Raw genomic sequence first — 22150 nt, forward strand, 5'->3', positions numbered from 1 at the left:
TTTCTCAGCTCAAGCAGGAGTGGAGAGAGAATTGTCTGTCTTCAAGTGGTTCAAGCAAAGGACTGGCAGTCAGAACTCCTGGATTCTATCTCTGGCTCGATCCATGGATTTTTCTTTGATTTGTGGTAAGTGATTTAATCCCATTGGATTTCCCCATCTGTAAATAGAGGCATTAGTTAGCTAACATGGGTGTTGTGACACTGTAAAATGCTTTGAGATCCTCAGGTGAAAGGCACTACAGTCTTACTAGTCTTAATAGTTCAGCTCGCTCTGTTGCTCTTATTCTGGAGATATATCACTCTTGTTTTTCGTCTTTGAGCCTTCTGGGATGGACACTGAAAGTTCTTGACATTAAGAGCAATCTTTTTGGGGGGGAGTGCTGACTGCATATGAAGAGAGGTGGCCTCGCTCTTTCTGCCAATGTCTCTCTGGGGGCATATCCCATGGTGGTTTGTGTTAAGATGCTCTATGATTTCCCTCCCCCCCCCCCATTATGTCAATTGTGAAAGAACATGTCTGTCCCTTCAGGGGAAGGGCATTGGAGGGCTACCAGCACTTCAGGGATTTTTCCTGCATTCTCACTGCAAAGTAGGTGGGTTACAGCCTGAATTAAAATGGAGTCCAGGCTCTAAACAATACCCCCAATCATGTAAGCTAGCCAAGGCTTAAAGCACTTCCAAACCACAGGCAGAGGTTTTTCTGTGTGGATCATAGGGCTAAAACCCAGGTAAGAGCCCAGGTTAACTGCAGTGAAGACATTCCCTCAGGGTTTGTTTCACAGAAGAGTTAACTTGAATTATTACTTGAGTGTTGCCCCTAACTTGAGTCCTGTCCACATACACAAACCCTGTCCTCAAGTGTGGTGGTGCTTGTAACTCGAACTGGCTGGCCTGAGAGGGGGTTTAGGGTAAAGCTCAGGTGAACGCACCTTTGTCAGCTGCTAACCCCACCATCCTGTGCAGACTGAGTCTTATTTTGCAGTGGGCTGCTCTCACTTGAGGTAGGTTACCCCGAGAGGAGTTAACACAAGTGTAGCTAGCTTGAGTTAACTCTGCAGTGAAGATGTATCCTGGTCTGGATTTGAACCAGTAACCTTGCAGTAAAAGACTGTAGCCAATTACCAGTCCCTCTGAGCCACTCATTCCTTCACAAACAGTTTAACAGTAAGCTTGGAGAAAAGAGCTGACTAGTTTGTCGCTTAAAGAATGCTCAAAAGTGCTTCTTTAATTAATCATGTGAGATGAAATATTTGTTACTCCTGGTGCTGTGGGTCTAGCAAAATAAACTCATAAATTTAATATTCAGCTTTCAAGACAGCACATCATTCATCCAGGGAAGAATATCCAAAAAATCCAGTTTAGTTTCATGTAGCTGTTTTCATTCAGACCAGTTTGGCAGGTGACACTTATGCTACCTGACTCATTGTAATTCTTATCTCCACGTTGAATGAAATCATTAGGATGAAACATCACTGCTCTCACAGACACAAAACTCTGTTTGTCAGATTGTCTAAGGAGATGCAGCCCAGAGAGAAATCTCAGCGTTCGTGCTGATTGTGCATTTTACCAAAAATGGCAGCTTTAAGATTTTCCTTTTCCGTTCAACACACTTGTGGATCAGTGAAATATGCTCTCTCTTTCATAGCTGTAGAAGGGAATCGGTTTTAAGTGTGAAAGCCAATTTATTAACTGTACATTTTATCACAGAAATGCATTAATAGATGCTCATGTGAAGAAAATCATTTTTAGATGATTGTTCAGTCTTACTGCTGGGTTACGAAGTGTCTGTTCCTGTAACCCTTTGTATTCATCACAGCAGGATGGAGCCGAAGGTGCACACCAATTTTCAGACCTGCAGTTTGTAAAGTAAGAGAGAACCATAAATGACAGTATTTTTGCTAGGAGCCATTCGCATATCTTATCAATGAATGTCATAACCCTTCGTTCTGGATGGCAGTGAGACAAAGCATCAACCCATCTATTTGAATTGAGGTTATCCTTAATTTGTCACTGTAGCGGGGCAGTTGCCCTGCTCCCGAAAAAAGCCTAGGCTGATTGGGGAAGCAGCCACAGCTGGGGCCACGCCCCAATCAGGCCACAGCTGGCCCTATAAAAGGGCTGTGAGCGAGGAGCTAAGTCAGTCTCCCTTGCTTTGGGTACAGGGAATGGAGCAGGGCTGGGGAGCTCCAGCCTGGTAAATCCCCAGGCTGCGGGCTTGCTAAAAGGCCAAAACAGGTACTGGGGTTGCAGAGGCAGCTGGTCTGACCCCCCCGCCCCCTTGCCAATGATGAGTGGCCTTTTATAGACTACAGTTTGCCCCAGTGAGTGGGGGCTAGCTGATGACTGGCAGTAGCCACTGAGGCAAGGTGGGGATAATGGGTTGGGGGTTCCCCTGGGTGGGGGGAGACACAGACTGTGGGTTGCTGCTGGGGGCAGAACCCCGAGGAAAAGGGGCACCGGGGTCTGGGAGGGACATGGGGGCCCTAAGACACCTGCCTGCAGAGGGTACTCCGGGCTTGACAAGAGCTAATTCCCAGGATAACCAGCAGGAGGCGCCACACTGGTGAGTTGTCGCATCGTTACAGTCACTTTTAAATGACATTTAAGCAAAGGAGAACATTGCATTCGCTGAAGAACGCTGCAACTTTGTCAGCTTTCAACCCTTGCATTTCCATTTGCTAATGCTGAATTTAGATTAAATGGAGCCCTACTTAGAAGGTGGCATGAAAATGGCAAGTCAATGAATTAGGAATGGAACTAAGTGAATTGTAAATGAATTCCCTGTGAATTGTGGTATGTGAGAGGCAGTGAGGTTCAGTGGCCAGGGCACGTGCTTGAGGCGCTGGAGACCTGAGTTCTATTCTTGATTCTTCCACCTGTCCGCTTGTGACCCAGGGCAAGTCACATCCCCTCTGTGCTTCTCTTTCCCCTCCCACCCATTGTCTTGTCTTTTTAACCGATAAGCTCTTCCAGGCAGGGACTCCCGTACTATATTATGTACGGTGCCTAGTACAATGGGGCCCCAATCTCAAATGATGCCTCTACGCACTACTGTATCAGCCATCCTGGGAAAGGAACCACACACATACATGGGAAAAGTGCTATCCCTGGTACATCCACTATATTTCTTTCCATTTCATTTCTTTAGGTAGGTAAAGGTGGCAGAATTTTCTCAACAAAGAACAGTTAATTGCTTTTGCCCCCAAATCTTTCCTAGTACATCCATGCCAGCACACCTGTAGGATTTAGATAACAATTATCTCCATGTTTTTCCTGAATCACTGGGTAGGAACCACATATTTAGAGTGGCACAGTTCACCTCTATATATGCCTTTAAAATATTATTGCGAAGTAGCAAGGATAAATACTAACAGTCAATGCACTGGATTATAAAGCAGGAGTGAATGAATCGGCAATAAAAGTGTGCAAATGGACCTGACATCAGTGGTGTAGCTGAAACATAATTTTGTGATCTCTCATCAGGATTTGCAATATCTGTCCCCCAATCTTTAGTAGGTGGGTGTTCATGAATCAAATACAATTTCAATCGAGAAGCAGCATGCCAGTGGGAGGAAGCATATGAACATAAATTACGTAATTATTATTCTGTCTGCTTTTATGCATTTAATCACAAAAGAGCAGAAGACGAAGATATGAAATAAACTGTAAAGGCATCATAATCCTAAACAACAACAGAAACAAACCCACGCAGGCCCCTGCCAAACAATATTATAATATGAAATGACAAGTAAAACAGAGGGCCGGGACATTTGTTAATTTTATTTTTGCCTCCCTCATGTTCATTAGGCAATAACACAAACTGGTATACCATCATATTTTTGTTTATCAACATTTCCCAAAGTGAGGGGTGCACCCGTAGCTGGGCACAAAGAGCTAACCGGGGGGAAAGAAGGGGCATGGACAGACCTCTCAATTGAGCTCCATCTTGGGGGCAGAGAGAAGAAGAAACTTTTAGCTATTACGACAGCTGAGACCTTTCAAAACGTGACCTGAGTGTAACTGATGCAGCGATATCTGCCTGAATTTGCAGACAGCCTGAAATAATAGCTCTCAAGTGAGAATTGCCTCGTGCATTCCAACTGGGTGCTAATTCAGGTCATACTTTAAATGTCAACATTGTGAACTATTTCATTGCTTATCAAAGCACGTAAGGATGGAGAGGGAGGCTCATATTAGGGAAATCTATACTAATGTTTTCCAAAGTATGGGGCATGCCCCCAAGGACACGCAGGGGAGTGGTAGTGCGGAAGATAGGATTAGAAGATGTATAAAATAAGATGATTATCACATCATTAATGTGCTTGGTCCCATTCTCCTGAAAGGCAGAATGGCAGCTCAGTATTCTAGCATTTAGGAAACGCGCCCCTGAACTGTATAGCAGGGAGGCAGAAACTTTGCCCAAGGGAGGGTCCCCATTGCCAGGAGAATGGGGTCTGAACCTTGATAGCATAAAATATGGTAGATTGCAGCTGCCTTTATCGCTAGTACAGAGTGGGTTGCAGAAATGATAGGTCATATCACAAGGACCCATTGCCAGCTGGGAACTGTATTTTGAGCCATGCCATATAGTTACCCTCCCCTGGGATAGTATTGCAGGTTAAATTCAGTTCAGGCTGCATTCAGATTCTGATTCCAGACAGACTTCAGAACAGTTTAGTATTTCAGTCATTTTTGAGTTGTCCTGAATTTCATCCCCCCCCATCTATTAATGAACTTTTCCCAGGGCTTAATTTGTGCCAGGACTTGCCTGGGTAGAGCCCTGGCACCTGTAGTGGCAGTTCGTAGCCCCGGCACCTCTGGGCTTGCCATGTCCGTTGTGAAAGTAAAAAAAAAAATTTGCGTGAGCCCCAGCACCTCTTTCATTACAAATTAAGCACCGACCGTTTCCACCCGTAGGTTGTTCTTTTCCCCTGTGTGGAAGCTTCCACACCTGAGATATTTGTAAAGAACCTGACCTTTTGCGTACCATTTGTAATGGAGATACTGTGGGTCCTTAACTATAGCAGAGATGCTCAAAAATTAAGAGTGACACTAAGGACAGCAGGATGTTTTCTTTCCTCCCTTCTCTCCTTCCTGTCGGACTTGGAGGTGTCAGAACCACTAGTTCTCAGTCTGTGTCCACAGGCCTAAATAGACACCTGTGTATTTGTTACAGTGGCGTTCTGTCTCCTTATAGCTGTGTGAGAACATAGGGCATGTCAGCAGTTCCATATAACGTTCTACATGGGTAGCTGGACCACACTGTAGTTTGGTCTTAGTCACAATTAGCCACATAGACTGTTTGTTTTAAAGGGGAAAACTAATGTTATCTGGAAAGTTGATTTCAACACAAGTTGGTATACAATGTAATCCCTAGTTTAATCCCTATGCTATTGCGGAACAGGCTTTTCCCCTCTCCATGCCCTGATCTCACCCAAATTCTACTACTCACCTAAATTCTACTGCAACGGACATGTGCAGTTACAGGCAAATGGCAGAGGCTTTCCATTCTCCCCCTTGGAAAGAAAGAAGGAAGTTGTGGTCATGAGACACACTGAATGTCCGCAAAACTGGTTGCAGAATTCAACTCAATGGAGGAAAAAAAGATGGGATCTTGAATGTATTACTTTAACTCAGTACACATACACCACATCATGCAGAAAAAATAGCAGATCCATATACTGTGTCAATGATATGCAGATTAAGGCCTGCACAATATACCGGACAAAGCACTCAGAGACCGTTAAATCCTTGAATCCACAAATACACACTCAGTAAATAAAACAAATGGTTTTCGTGGGAAACCCAATTACTTTGATTACAGCAGCTGAGGGAAATATTGTTTCTATTGTTTTATGCAGGAAAAATGGGGAAAAGACTGACAGAATTATCCTCTTTATCTCCTTGGGCAGACTCATCCCTGGAGTAATCCCACTGAAGTTAGTGGACTCACACCATGGCTAGCTTTGGTTCATTGTCTTTCAACTTTAATCCCTGATCCATTGAGTCTGATGAGTGTCCGCCACATCCACTGTCTTGTTATTGGTGATGGAGGATAGTCTTTCCTGACTCCTTACTCTTTAACTTGGTCTCTATATTCTCCTTTGTCAGGCTTGAAGGCTACAATCCTATTCATGCAGATGTTTTTCAGGTTCTTTTTTGTTTCCATTGCCTAAATGGAGAGGCCCAGAATTCAGGTTTGGCGCCAAAGAAGTTTATGCTCAAACAAATGTGTTAGTCTCTAAGGTGCCACAAGTACTCCTGTTCTTTTTGTCTTTGTACTGTGCTTGTACAGCAATGATGGCTGCTCCTCGGTACTATCGCAATAGAAATAATAATGCAAGGATGCATTTTTCTCAAAAATCACCAGGGGATAAGTTTGCCATTTTAAAAAAAGAAAAGGACCGTACATTTTGGTTAAAATGGAATACTTTAACCTGGATTTCCCACACTCCATTCTATCAATCACACTTGTCTGTGGATATGGCTAGAAGCCTATGGACTGATGAATTGAACTGCTATCATGGGAAAACAATGCTCTCTCACTATAGTTGTCTCCCTTAGGAAATTACAGACCTATCTCAGTATTCGGGAGTTTTAAAACTGTCAGTGCCTGGTAAAGATGAGCAATAGCAATTCCAGGTGTTCTCAGCATTGAGTTTTGAAATTGTTTTCACCTCTAGATGCAAATGTCCCTTTCAAGGTGAAAAATGTCACACCAGAAAGGCAGAAAAGGTTCTAAGCAATTACATTGCTGAATGCCTTTCTATGGATTGTTGATAACTTCTAAATAGCTTCTTTTTAATAAATAATAATAAGACAAGAGCCTTTCATAATTTATATACAGGTTGGCTGCCCTGGGGGGAAAAATAAGCTGTTGAATAAATCTGTAAGGCTATTTCCTGATTGTTGAAATCTATAATTGGTTTATTTATCAGCATTCAGCTAAGCTTTCCAATATATGCGACTGAGGCGGTCAGGTGATGCAGAAGGGCTTAATCTAATCTCAGTGGGTGACACACCAAGTCCCAGATTTGATCTTAAAGTGCAAAACCATCATAATAGCCAGAAGCCCAGGCACAGATTACCTCCCATTTGTTGAAGATGTGGACACACTAAACTGATGCAGGAAATAATATGCAACTTCACATTTATAATATTCACCCATAGCTTTCTCTGCCATAGCACGTAGCTTCTTGAGAAAGTTTTTTCATGTGATTGAATTGTTATAAATGCCAGGGAAACCAGGTTACTTATTCAATTGGTAGAAAACATTACACCCATTTTTTTTTTGGAGGAGTTTTGGTGGAAGGATGGGGATTTAACGTATATGGGAAGATGATGGTTAGCTATGGGGCAGCTGTTATGATTGTGATGACAGTGATGAATAAGCATCAATATTTCAAAGGTGAGAGAGGTGTTCTTCATATATTTGATGATTTTCATGTCTTGCACACTTTTTTTTAGAAGCCCGGAGAACACAGGATGGCCGAATGAAATGTATTTATTTATTTGGATTTATTTCAAAGACCTGCACAATGACCCTGTGACGTGTATTATCTCCATTTTACACATGAGGAGTTTGAGGCATGGATCTTAAATGACGTGTCCAAGGCTACACAATGAGTCCATGTCAGAGATAGGCTTATAACTCTGCAGTCCTTATTATACAATCTCTTGAACTATCCACTAAACAGAGCATAATGCTGGGTATCAAGGAATGCAAGGGTTCTAATCCCAGCTCTGCTGTTGAGTCGCAGTGTAGCCTTGGACAAGTCACTTAACCTCTAGGAGTGAAATAAGGTTTAGGATATGTCTACACGGCAATAAATGACCCAAAGCCTGGCTGTGGCTGGCCAGAGTCAGCTGACTTGGGCTCATGGGGCTTGGCTGAGGGGCTATAAGATTGCAGTGTAAATGTTCGGGCTCAGGCTGGAGGCCGGGCTCTGAGACTCTGCAGGGGGAGGGTCTCAGAGGCCGGGGTCCAGCCCGAGCCCAAACGTCTACATTGCTATTTTTATCCCCACACCCTGAGCCTGAGTCAGCTGACCACGGCTCTGAGACTAGTGCCGCAGGTTTTCTACTGCAGTGTAGACGTACCCATAGAGTAAATGTGCAAGGTGTGTATGCCCCTGCCTCTCCGAGTGAAAGGAGGAGGAAGATTCTGGAACATAGTGATGGGTTTTCTGCAAACATGCTTGCAGAATTCTGATGTGAAAGACAAAAAAATCACAATACATGAACACGTGAGAGTGCTTCCCGGAAACCATTGTTTGCACTCACTTTGAAAAATGGCCCCGTAAGTCATGGTTTGGTAAATTCCCTTAAGTGAAAGTTGTTCCAACAATCATATTGTCATTTAATGCTTCTTTGAGTTTTAAACAACTCTTTTTCAAAAAACAATGTAAGATGGATTGCAGTATTCTTGCCTTTTGTTTACCTTTGGGGAGCTAATGCATAGTGTGTCTGGAGAGACCAGAGAGACTACTTCGCATCCTCCCCAGTGGTGGCACCGAAAGAAAAGAGAATGTTTAAGTGGTACACAAATGGCAGAAATAAATCAGGGGGCCATTCAGTACTGAGCGTACAATATTAGGCTAAATGGTTGGAGTCAAAAATTTCTGTAAGATGTGAGAGGGTGATCAGCCGCTCAGTGAGGCATAACAGGCAAAAGAACAGGAGACAAAAGGCTGAAATAAATTAGCCTGAAGGTAAAGCAAGTGAAGAAAATACATAAATAAAACCTGGGTAATTGGAGGGAGGTCCTTTGAACCATCTGCTACTGGCTATTGTCAGAGACATGGTGCCACACTATTATTTGTGTCTCGCACTCTGTAGTCCCAGTCCAGCACAACACTTACTCACATGCTTAATCCCATCATCTTCAAAAGGGCTGCACGCAAGCCCGGGAGGTTGCCTGCATGTATGAGCTTGCAAGATCAGGATGTAGGTTAGTTTGTAAACTCATGCGATTGCCTCTGCACAGTTGGCTGTTTTGGCCTGAACACCCATTCCGTGTATGTTCTAAGCATCCCTGGAAGTTAATGGGAGTTTGGGCCAGTCAAGTAGAGCACAATGGACTCCTTTCTGAGCAGTCTCATGGCAGCAGTTGTATTTCCTTTGAGGGGGATCTCAAAGCAGAAAATGAGCCTTTCCCCTTTCTAACTCCAGGACGCAATCTGGCTCCGGCCAGGGGAAGGTAACATCTGGGAGACTTTCACACCTCTTCTTGAGCGGGGAGCCTTGGCTGGGTCCGGGGGGATTTATCCCGTCAGTCTTATTCTCTTCAGTAGGGCAGCAGGTGAGGCCTGAGCTGCCTACAGCACCAGTTCAGACAGTGCTGCCAAAGATACAGACAGACGAGCCTCATGCTCACCGTGTGCTATTTATCAGGGCTGGATTGAAATTCTGGTGTGATATTTACACCCATGCGCCAGTGCCACATCGTGTGCAGTGTGAGCTGCTTTGTGCAGGGGTGGGATGCCCTGTCAAGATGCCTCTGTCTCTATCCTAGTCTGGCTGGGATATGTCACCTCGTTCCCCTCCTCCTCTTTAACAGCTAACGTCCCTCCACTAGGTCCTCAGCTGAGCATCTTCCACCAAACGCACACTGGTCTGGACTAGCTCCATCTTCTTGCCTCATGTGGCATGGCAGAGCAGTTTGGGGAAGTGGATGAGGGCTGGTTCATGTTACAGACAGAAGGCTAAGTAAGAGTGGCTGTGCAGGGGGCTCTCGGTTTTCTTGAACTTGCCTTGTTTGTATTACAAACACCCAGGATGTCAGCGATGAGTCTCATTTATGCCCTGGACAGAACTGAAAGCTCTTTCCATCACATCATATCAGAAGAGTAAATTTGTCTTGTTCTAGGACATGTTTTCTGTTTGATTTTACTAAAAAGTGCAGTTTAAAAACTAACCATTTTTTTCCAACGAAAAATTCTTCCATTCAGTGTTGACAGCCACTTGAAATGCAGCCCTCACCTCATGCTCATGATTCCTTACCTACCAATTACATAGAGCCGTTTAGGCAAAACCCATTATGTATTCCTACAATGAATAGATCAACACAGTGCATCTATGAAACAGTCCATTGATATGGACATAATTAGATTTTTATCAGTTTCAGCTAGGTGCAACCATTTCATTATAACTGACCTGGATTAGTTTCTACGTGTCTCCCTCATTAAAATCTACAGCACCTGTGCTAATGGGTTTTGTTTCTATCAAGATATAATGAGGACTGGCATATCTGCATATTCTCCAAGCGAACCAAGAACAGAGACAAATACTCCATTTTATTACCATCTGACAGAGACATAATGATTGCTGAGAAACTCATTACCAATGTATTATGCAATGATTTAACTTGAAATCCTTGCCATGCTGCAGTCCAGCAGCAGCAGGCTTCTTGGAAGTGTTTGAGTTTTTGTTTGAACAGAGAGATTAGCCCCTTCATACCAGTTCTGTGCTCAATAGAAATTCTATTTGTTGTTCTGATTAGGCATTGCCCTTGCTTTTGCAAGGTATCGGATTGCCTGAGGATGCATTTCAGGGTGGGATCATGCAATTTATGTAGCCAGATTTCTCTGATGATTATTCACACACGTGCCCCTTGCGAGGATGTGCAAAAAGCATGGGGGTAAAAATGATCAGAATTATTCTTTCCTCTGTATGTTCTCTTCACCGTCAAATTCTCTTCCGCACCCAGTGTGCCACTTCACCTACGTCTCCACTGGTGGGTGAGAGGGGCAGCATGTTCTTAACTCGGCTTAATGAAGAGATGGCAACTTGCCTTGTAACTCAGGCTGTCAACTCAAGTTCAGTACCAAGTATCAGCTTGTACTTCACCTGCTAACCCAAGTTAAAAGCCTTGTCTTCACTGCTGGTTTAACCTGAGTTAAGAACGCACCTTTTTTTTTTTTTTCCCAGTGAAGACAAACCCGTGTTCTTCTTTCAAATCCCACCTCAGAGCCCAGAGACAGCAATTCCTTTCAGTGCAAACCACCATGGCTGAAAGGAAAAAAAGAGGCTTTCAGCTGGTTGTCTGTTTCACCAGCCCAGGAAGAGAAGCAAAGAACATGCCCAAGAACTTTTAAGGCATTTGCCCCAGGGCACCATTTATTGTTTGAACACAAATACATAACTAATATAAACAAAGCAATTCCACTGACAGCGGGGAGAGGGGGGAGAGGAAGAGGAGGGGGCATGAAAAGGACACACCCTTTCTCTTTCACTTTGGGTCCGGCTTCTGTTTCCTTATATATCCCTAACCCTTTCCAAGATGATGCTTCTCCTGGTCACAGACCCCCTAATGTAGGATATTCTCATCCTTGGTGTCTGTGTGTATGGAGAGAGAGATTCTGCAGCCCGTACTCCTATCAAGTAGTATTTACTCACATGAGTAACCAACATTATTTTCAGCTGTGGGCTCCTCGGCCTGTGAGAAATGAGTTTGATGGTCTCCAGGGAGAAACATCCATATCACGTGGACCATTTGTTTTCACTAATGGCATCCAACCACTTTCAAAACTTAAATTAACATCAAGCTCGTTTCAGTTGTGATCTAGAAATGAGAGCTGTGGAAATCTCTACCAGCTCCATCTTCAAACAATGGGATGCAAATGTTTGCCGGCATTTTTCCAGGTGGGAAAATGATAATGAGAAATTGATAAAATAACCGACGTGTGCCTGAAAACAAGCATGAAGCTTTTTCAGTGTTCGGTGGTTGATCATGTAAGTAATTTAGACTTATTGTGTCACGGAGTTGTAAACATAATATTTCACCTAGGAGAGCTCCTACCGGTATACAGAGCAGACTTGAGCCATATGGCACATATGTCAAAATGAGAAAAAGGAGGTAAACCGCTCAATATGTAGAGTTAACAGATTGACTTCTAATTAAGATCAGATGGTCTCTACAATGAATCAAATACCCTGGAAGCCTATTACCAGTTGCCTAATCTTGGGTGTAAAGTTGTTATATAGCCAGATTTCTCCACTCGCTCACAGTCAGTGGAGTTTCACTGTTGAATTTATCTCTTAGGCTAGGTCTATACTACCCGCCTGAATCGGCGGGTAGAAATTGACCTCTCGGGGATCGATTTATGACGCGACAATCGATCCCCGAATCGGCGCTCTTACTCCACCAGCGGAGGTGGTAGTAAGCGCCGCCGACAAAAAGCGGCAGAAGTCGATTTTGCCGCCGTTCTCACAGCGGGGTAAGACGGCTGCGATACGTCGAATTCAGCTACGCTATTCACGTAGCTGAATTTGCGTATCTTAAATCGACTCCCCCCTGTAGTGTAGATGTACCCTTAGTCTACAGTGGGTAAAAGGTTTGGGGCTAGGAAGCAAATCTATCCAGTGTACTGAACATTGTGGTTTTGAACTTGGCAGGTTCAAATGTGATGAGGTCTCAGTGTAATGGCGTTTATACTGTGATATCACTCTGGCAAAGCCTTGATGGCATTAAGAAAAGACTCAACGTGCCAGCCAAAGAGGCTGGCGTTTTGGAGATTGGCTCCCTGGAGCATGGAAGGCAAGAAAGGACCAGGAAGAGCTTTGTGTTGTAGGAGCCAATTCTGAGTACAGAAAAGGTCTTCACCGGGCTGCTCCTCTCTTGCTGTATGCTCTCCATCCCAGGGTTGCAGGTTCTAGCAGGCAATGTAGCATTTCAGCCTAATACAGACTGCTTAGTGTCTGCTCTAATTGTTCTGGAAAGTGTTGTATATTGCTTTAAAAAGAGGTGTCTTGTGACTAAGTCAGTGATCTGCAGAATAAGCTATTGAGATCCAAGCAGTGGTAGGTCAGGGAGACGGGGCCAAAAGAGCATTATTCCCTTACAAAAGGGCTTGTAGGAGAACCACTGCACTAAAAAGATGTAACTACTGATAATTATCCCCAATAATTCTCACACATAAAAGAAACATTATGTTGATTGTGTTGACTAGAAAGAAATAAGGTCACTGCACAAAGAGGCTTTGGAGCATAGCTCAGTTATTGATGTTGCAGAGGATTATGCTTTAAATAAGTTCAGGGATCATTATGGCAAAAACTATTCCACACCATTCATTTTCAGGTAAACATTCTGCTGTAACTCAGTTTAATAGGAGGGGCTATCTCTCTTCAAAACCCTATACATTGCTGCATACTAACAATAGTTCCTGCTATTTATTTCTATCCCACAGAGTGATTGAAAATGGGACAGTTAATCCCCGAAGCTTTCTACGGTATAATTATTAAATACAATACATAAACCCCCAAACTGAGGAGCCACATAGAATCTTATTTTGGAAACAGTTTCCATGTGTTTTGATGCTTCCTTAGGGAGTAGGGGGTGGGAACTAAAACTTTTTAACGCTATAAAGGGGAAAATGAAAAAAAGAATGAGAATCTATGTGGTAGAAAGATGTTCAGGGAAGAGAAGTGAAAATAGCTAGATGTGTTGAAAGCTATATAAACATAGGAATTGTTTTCCAGATCAGAGCAATTGTCCATCTTCTTCATCCTGTCCCTGATAGTAGCCAATATTAGATGCTTCAGAGGAAGGAGCAAGAAACCAAACAGAGGATAATTATGGAATTAACATACCCATAGAAGAAGTTTCTTTCCAGCATCATCAGTTAGGAGGTGGTCTATGCCCTAAAGCATGATTGTTTCTTGGGAAAAAACAAAGCAAAAACAACTTTCCTATCAAATGTGATTATGGATGGCCTCATAATCCATAGATATATCTAAGCTTTTTAATGGAACCCTCTATATTCTTGGTCTCGGTGATATCTTGGGGTGATGTGTTCCACAAGTTAATTATGTTTTGGGTAAAAGTACTTCCTTTGATCAATTTTAATTTTGTTGTCTTTTAATCTAAGTGGCTGTCCCCTTGTTTTAGTATTATGGGTTTTTGTATCTCCTTCTCAGTGAGTACCTACGTTTGGGGAATCTCTGATACAATATACCGATAACCTGAAAAGGTGAAGGACCGTGTACACTGTGAAACATGAGCTTGATTCAGTGACGTTAATGGCTTCACTTGGCTTTGGACCTGTGAAAAATTTGTAATAAGATGAAGCTGGTTTGGGCCCTTCAGAATGAAAGGCAATATATCCAGTATTACTATTGTGCAATGATATGAGATTGTAATTTGGTTTATTATTATAGTGCAGGTGGGCATAAGTTATGGAACATATTTCCTTTTGAGGAGAACAGATCTTTCAAAAATGCCATAAGAATTCTTCAATGGGTTTCTACTAGTTTCTGTTGGGTTCTACTACTGTGTTTTAATAATCCTAGGGACCAGTAGACTATTAGACTTTTTGCTCAGTTCCAAAACTTAGCTGCCAATCTTAAATTGCAGGAACCATTTGCAAATTTTCAATGGGAATTTCCACTAGGGATAAGTGTACACATAAAGTGTTCCTTTTACGTTCTAAAAGACACCATTCTGTACAACATTATAGTGTGTGTTTAAAAGATCTCTCCATAGTTTATAATATGCTTTTAGGGACCCCATAAAATAAAATCTGTCTCCCACTGTGCTTTGTTCATTTGTCAGTTTCCCTCATGTTTCTATCTGAGCTGGAAATGAAAGTAGCTTTCTGTGCTCACTCCTTTGTTTGCACACCATTATCTGTGATGTTGGTACAGCTCTGAAAATAGTGTTTGATAGTTAATTTCTGCTGCAGAGCCATCAAACGGAGCACAAGAGTAAACAGTGTTCAGATGCATACTGCAACATACTGTGCATAAACATTTGCTATTTCTATGCTTTTTTCCAGAGTTTTCCATGATCAGATAATTTTAAAAAGGTATTTTTTTCCCCTGTGTCTCCTCTCTTTTGTCTCCTTTGTATAGGGGATGTGAAAAGTGCCAGACTGAAAGAGAATTAAATCCTCCACCGCACAGCACAGGTAGGGATAGTGCAAACTCCCCATTTGCCAATGTGTCTTACCTCTGAACTGGTCAAATCACTTCTAAAGGCCAAAGGACAGTTCAGTCTCCGTGCCTATTCAGGTCCTCATCTTCTCAACTGATGGCATTTATGGTGGCTGGCTTTAGTGATGTGGACACTTCTACAATTGGAAGTAATGGGTATGTCTACGCTGCAGCTGGGGTTTGTGATTACAGCACATGTAGACGTACCCAAGTTAGTTTTGATCCAGTTAGATGAAAATACCAAAGAGGTATTTTGATCTCCAGGTCGGTCTCCACCAGATTCTAAAAAATATAAACTGGGTCAAATGTTGGCTGTCATCAGACTGAATCTCTATAGTATTCCCTTGAAGTAGGACCCTGATTTTTCAGTTTGTTTATATTGTAAATGTACACAGTATTGCAAGGACCAAACATTCAAAAATCACGAATCAGGCCCCACAAACTTGAGATTGACTTAAAAGATTTTTAAAAGATACATTTTTGCATGCTGGTCATATTTTTAAAGCTTTAATGCTCAGTTTGAGCATTGGCCTGCTAAACCCAGGGTTGTGAGTTCAATCCTTGAGGAGGCCACTTAGGGATCTGGGGCAAAATCAGTACTTGGTCCTGCTAGTGAAGGCAGGGTGCTGGACTCGATGACCTTCCAGTTCTAGGAGGTAGGATATCTCCATTAATTTAATTTAACTGTGAGGGCTGTAGGTTTATTTTCCTTTCTTTAAGAATGAGAGCTAAAGTTCTTGTATTCACATGACTCCAAGAGCTGGCACTTTAATAAAAACACCAGATGTTCAGAATAAAATCATGAGAACTGGCCACACTACAACTGTCAAAATACAAAGCATAAATATTTCCACATTATATATTATTTTTATTATATAATATTATCATTATTACTTTATAATTTTTGAAGGCTACCACAATATGCTAGGTGAAATACACAAGTAATGGCACTTTACACTTACACATTCACAAAAGAGCAGTTTGGCATTAGCAACCTTAACTGGAATAAAAACAAGCAAACATTTAATTACATTTTTCTCGCGTGAACTGCGAGATAAACTGTGTTAAATTAACTAAGCAATATGGTCAAGCCAATGTGAGAGTGAATTTATTATGTGTTCCAGGCTTCTAAGAATACTAATTTGGGAACGAAATAGAGTGTTTTGCCTTAATACAATATGTTGTTCAACATCAAAAGACACCAGAGTGGAGATGGTAATAAAAAAAAAATCCCATTTATGTGTAGCATAGCAAAGCTGTTCACTAAATTTAATGCAGCGCTTATGTCGTCATTTTCATCTCCCCATCAATCTCCTTCAATCTTTCTCTAGCCATTACTATTGCTAGATAAATGCCTCATCATGTCTTACTAGTTTGTTTGTATCCAAAGCCATGATTTGTAAGGACTTGTCTTCACACACAAGTTGCAGTGGTTTGACTAAAATCACATTTTAAATTGACTTAAACTCATGCAAACTAGGACACTCTTAAATCTGTTGAACCCTGGTTTGTATCTTACGTTGTCAAGGAAAAGTGGTATAAACCAGGTTTAGGCTGAAGAAAAAGTGTCTACCCAGAGGATTACGCTGGTTTAACTACATCACAATTAAAAACACACTCTAAAACCCCACGAAAACCCTGGTGCAATTCTGTGTCGATCAGGTCCGAGTCCTTTAGACTGGATTGAAAAACTCACTATTTTGACTCCCATCATGTTGACTTCGCGTTTTTTGAGTTCAAAACTGGCCTTGATCTACAGGCACCACCAGTCGGTGAAATTGTGCTCTTTACTTTTTGTTGGGTGCTAGACCCACTGGGGGAATGCCCTCCCTCTTGTTTCGGAAGACAGTTTGGCTCTAGTGCATAAGTAATGGTACTTATGTGCCAGGCAGACAACACGGATTTTGGGGTGTAATCCAAAGCACTTTTAAGTCAGTGGAAAGGCTCCCATTCACTTCAGTGGACATTGGATTCAGCCCCAAATCCTTTTCTCTGTCCTGTAGTCTTAAAGGACTCCAGACAGGCTAAAGAAGCATGTCTCCCCTGCGCAAAAAGTGAGGAAGGGAAGATGGGAAGCAGTGTCCACAATTCCTGTGTGCTCTCTAGCTCTGCTATATGGGTTGGTGCATCGGTGATTATCTGGATCCCTGAGCCATTCTGTGCTACAAGGAGAATGCAATAGCTGTTGGAGATACTGCAGAGCTAAGGCTGCTGTAGGAATGAGGCAGCTTCTTGGGTGGAAAGCCTCCTTGTCTGGTCTTCACTTTCGGAGATCCCCAGACAGACTGGCCACTTGGACGGGGAAGTGTAGTCTAAGACTGGGCCCTATGTTGTTATAGCAGTTGCTGATAGTGAAAGCTATAGGGCCCAATTCTGCAATTGCATCTGCACAGATGCCTTGTGGGGGCCTGTGTGGAGCCCACTCACACAGATCCAGCTTGTAGGATGAAGGTGATAGTTAGCTGTGTTCAATCTTCCACTACAAAGCCATCTCACATTTGTGTAGACCTCTGCTACTGTGAATTTTTTATATATATATATATATTATTATTATTATGTGACAGACCCAGACCAGTGGGGTACAGGAGTCTGGTAGAGGGCAAATATACTGGTCACTGGATGAGTAGTTTTCTGTTCCCTGAGTGACCGGAGCAGGGGCTGCACTAAAGTAATCAGGAACCTGCTAGAACCAGTTAAGGCAGGCAGGCTAATTAGGACACCTGGAGCCAATTAAGAAGACGCTTCTAGAATCAATTAAGGCAGGCTAATCAGGGCACCTGGGTTTTAAAAGGAGCTCACTTCAGTTTGTGGTGTGAGTGTGAGGAGCTGGGAGCAAGTGGCGCAAGGAGCTGAGAGTGAGAGGGTGTGCTGCTGGAGGACTGAGGAGCACAAGCGTTATCAGACACCAGGAGGAAGGTCCTGTGGTGAGAATAAGGAAGGTGTTTGGAGGAGGCCATGGGGAAGTAGCCCAGGGAGTTGTAGCTGTCATGCAGCTGTTACAGGAGGCACTATAGACAGCTGCAGTCCACAGGGCCCTGGGCTGGAACCCGGAGTAGAGGCCGGGCCCGGGTTCCCCCCAAACCTCCCAATTGACCTGGACTGTGGGTTCTCCCAGAGGAGAAGGTCTCTGGGCTGTTCCCCAACCCACATGGGGAATCTCTGAGGCAAGAAAATCCGCCAATAAGCACAGGACCCACCAAGATAGAGGAGGAACTTTGTCACAATACACACACACACACACACACACCTCATTCTGCAAGGAAAAGTAGTTTGTATTAAGTGTGAACCCAAGGAAACACCTTTATGCTTTACTACGTTTCTACTTAAAGTTTCATTTTAGCCTTGAAGAAACACACCCCAGGATTCACCCTATGCAAGAGCCTGGAACTTCAGAAGCAGTTTTCATTGAGTGAACTGGTCCAGGCAGAGTTGTATTAACTCAGTGGGTTTGAATATTCAGGACAAGGTGGTCTTGGCTGAACATCTGGCATTTCTGTAACGATGCTATGAATTTCCCAATTGATACCAAGTTACCCACAAAAAAGAACAAGGAAAAAAAGTTATTTCACATTCTATTCTTTCATCTTCCAAGTCCCTAAGCAGTAGCATTAATTATCAAGTGCTTGATCCCTGCACGGAGCTGCGGTGGAAGTAGTTTTGATTTTTACTATCAGATGGACTCTCTTATCTCCAGCTAGGGATTAAGAAGGGTTAGAGCCTTTCTGTGGGGCCCAGGAAACTAGGGTGTGGGATGGGGAGGAGATTGCTGGAAGGAAACCACTAAAAACAGCTAGGGTTGGGGAGAAGAATTCTGTTTGGTTGTCATTTCAGTTACCAACAAAGCCAGTCCCCAGAAAGGGGATACGTTTGGCCTATTGAAGTGGGGCTCAATCCTTAGCCCTGGGATGGATCACTTCACTGCTGCAGAGAAATCTGTGGGAAGAGTAAACATGGTGTAGCCAGTTCTACACCCCTGCTGTCACTGCATATGGTGTGGAGAGAGATGGGACTGGTGTGCGTTATACATAGCCTAATCCTCTACCGATGCAGCAATCCCTATTGGACTGCTGCAGCCAGCGCAGCATAGAGCAGCCTATGGTCTGCTCTAAATTATGCTGGAGACAGTTTCTCTCCTCCGTGGCCCCAGGATCTGGATGAAGCAGAAAGATAGCTTAGAGCCACCTCATCTACTCGCCTTAGCTATGCTGAACGTCTGGCCCAGAGCGTGTACGCTTTATGAGGAGGAGGATGGGAACTCCATCTGTATACAGCAATAGGGTCTCTGTTGTGCCAAAATTGAGGCATGGAGAGTTAAATGATTTGCACAGTAAGCCTGTAACGGAGTTAGGATTAGAACTTGAACCTTCTTGGTTTGTTCTCCTGTGCTCACTGCATTGTTAGCTTTTGTAAAAGGGACCTGCTCATTCTTATGCAAGGCCGTCTTCACTCCATCTCACCGGTAACGTCACTGCAACTCGGGCTTAAGTGGCCAATTTCTTAAAAGCTGCTACAGTCTTTAGGCTCCTAATGATGCCTAAAACATGAAGTGAATTCCTATTCGGTGAGATTGAAACAAAAATAAAAGAAGATAGAACAGAAAATATATCAAAGCTTTCTCCTGACTGTTTTTCTTGTCTTTTCATGGGTGAATTACTATCAAGAAAGCTATGTATCCATGGAGATATGCATTATTATTATGATGATGATGACTGCAGGGGGTTTCCTGGTGAGGAGCTAATAACTGTAACCTCTGTTGAATAGACTCCCAGGTTGAAAGCTCTCTCTCTTTCCCCCAGCCCCGTGATGCTAAACCTCCACAGGAGCTCTGCCAATTTCTGGGGTGGGAGGGTTTGGAGGAAAAGGGAGATGTTGCTTCTCACAGCACCATCCCCTGCAGTGTGTCTGTGGAAATCCACATGGGAGATAATAGAGCTGGGAGCAGTATTTACCTCCCACCTGGTTCCATCTGCCACTGCTACTCCGTGTAACCTTGCCAATGACAACCTGGCTCCTGCGGTAGCTGCACTGCCAGGGTGATAGAGAGGGGGCAATGGAGCAGAGGCCGTACCTGCATGATGGCTCCTGGCTCCACATGGAACGGATGTCCTCTTCAGGTAGATTCCCATGATCTATGAGGTTTGGAGAGTCATAGCCTTCACAAATAGCAGGCACTGTAGCTCCTCCCACCATTAGGGACTGTGTAGAGAAAACACCAAGAGTGAAACATGAGAGAGCTCTCCTTCCCCTTCACCCCTGCTATGAAAGGGGGAAATCTGACCCACAGTTGCCCTGGAAACAAGAGCCTGGCTGACTTGTGTATGTGGACGGCCAAGCAGAAGAGGAGGCAGGTTGGAGGCCAACTAGAAGCATGTTCAATTCTTGTAGATCACTTCCTTATTCAACAGACTCATTGTCCTGCCCTGTTGGGGGAGCTTTTAAAATTCCCTCTTATGTTTTGACGTGTTTTGGGATTTGCTGAAGGGTGTCAAGGCTGATATGGCATTTTTGTTGGTGGCAACCCGTTTAACGTTTCCAAGTACAGGGGCCCATAAATGCAAATTTATGATTTTGGCCAATCGGAGAAGAGCGATTTTCGTGCTGAGCATATGGTTACTAAACAATATGATTAAGAAAAATACTGCATTCTGACTGGCTGACAGAAACATTTTAGTCAGAGCACAGGGTTTTGCATAACTGTGCAATGATTATCCAGAGTGCAGGAAATCATATTTTCTGAGTTATTCATCAGTAACAGTACAGCATCTCCAGATTCTGATTGGCTGAGCAAGTCTATTTTAGTGTAATGCAAAAAAGCCACACTCTGTGGCCAATCAGAATGCTCCTTCATTTTAAATAATTTTATAGGAGATAAAAAAATTCACGGTTATTCATTATCATCTTGTTTCTGTTCTAGGTAATTGATTTTTGCATTGTTGCTCTGCTCCTCTCTCTGTGTTAGTGAAATTTAATTGACAGTAAAAGCAGGGGAAATTAAAGGGATTTTAATCAGTCAGACCACAGTATCTGTTTTAAAAGGAAAACTGGAGTAATAGTAAAATAGGCTAGTACATATTCTTCCTTATCCATTTTGCTATTCATTACTGAACGGATGATAATGCCTACTTTGCATTTTTAATCATACAATTGCTTTTTTTAAATTAAAAATCTTCCTAGGAATTTTTATGGTCAGGGTGGTCAATAAATGTTGTTTGCCTTCCAACTGTGCTCTCAACTTTACCCGGAAACCAACACTATGTATAAAGAGTAGTAGTAATCTGAGGCCTGATCTAAAACCCACTGATGTCTGTAGTAAGACTCCCATAGACTTCAAAGGCTTTGAATCAAACCTCTTTGGACTCTTAATGTAGAAAAGCATTCCTATTCAGGAACGCTCATAGTAGGTACTTTAATTTTAAGCTCATGTTTAAGTACTTTCCTGAATCAGGGCCTTAGTACATAAAACCTGCACGGTCTAAAAATGACTGTTATGGTTCACAATAAAATGCCTGTTGTAAAATTAACCATGAATTATTTTTCTTTTGAAATTCTATCAGTTTTTTTATGTTAATAAATTTGCTTTATGAATATAGGCCCCTTTTGTGACCTTCATCATCTTCTTGCTATCTCTAAATTCCTGCTGGGTGCTTTGAAACAATAAATGAGTTCACCTTGATGTTCTCTAGCAACATTGCTAGGAAATACAATCTCCTCATGTTAACCAAAGGTACTGAACAATTCTCATACAGTTTAAGCTTTTCTTATAGTGCAAAGCAAATAGGGATTTAAAACGTCATGTTTATTGTCCCCTCTTCTTTTCTTGAATTTGCAACAATAGAATCAGATGCTCATGTTAAATGGCTTTGTGGAAGAAGTGAAACAGAAATTTGCTGGAAGATCTGAGCGTCTGCAATTTACTACGCACTGTGTAGTAGAGAACTCAAATACAAAGACATGCCAGTGACTCCATGAAGTCTGCTAGGACCTTTGCTAGAGCTAGTATGTGGAAGGTTCTTAAGCCCAGCTCCTCAAAGGTATTTAGGCACCCAACTCCCACAATAGAAGTTTAGGCACCTAAGTGCCTTTGAATATCTGGGCCTTAGATACTACATCTATGGTCATCATTATAATCTCCACAGCCAGGTAGGTGGGTAGGTTTCTAGCAGTGAGAAAACAGAAGCTTTAGAGAAATGTGTTTCTAACAATATTTTGTTCTCTCCTTT

At 42.8% G+C, this 22150-nt stretch overlaps 1 long non-coding RNA gene across 1 annotated transcript in view; it reads left to right on the top strand.

Moving 5' to 3' along the window:
• The window catches only part of LOC135974067 (uncharacterized), a 48618-nt gene continuing 26468 nt past the window's right edge, over positions 1-22150 (top strand). Inside the window, exons 1-2 of the long non-coding RNA XR_010591190.1 lie at positions 1-125; positions 14850-14905. This is a non-coding gene — a long non-coding RNA (uncharacterized LOC135974067). The remainder of the gene's footprint in view (positions 126-14849; positions 14906-22150) is intronic.

Source organism: Chrysemys picta, chromosome 10 (genome assembly GCF_011386835.1).
Source record: "Chrysemys picta bellii isolate R12L10 chromosome 10, ASM1138683v2, whole genome shotgun sequence".
NCBI lineage: Eukaryota > Metazoa > Chordata > Testudines > Emydidae > Chrysemys > Chrysemys picta.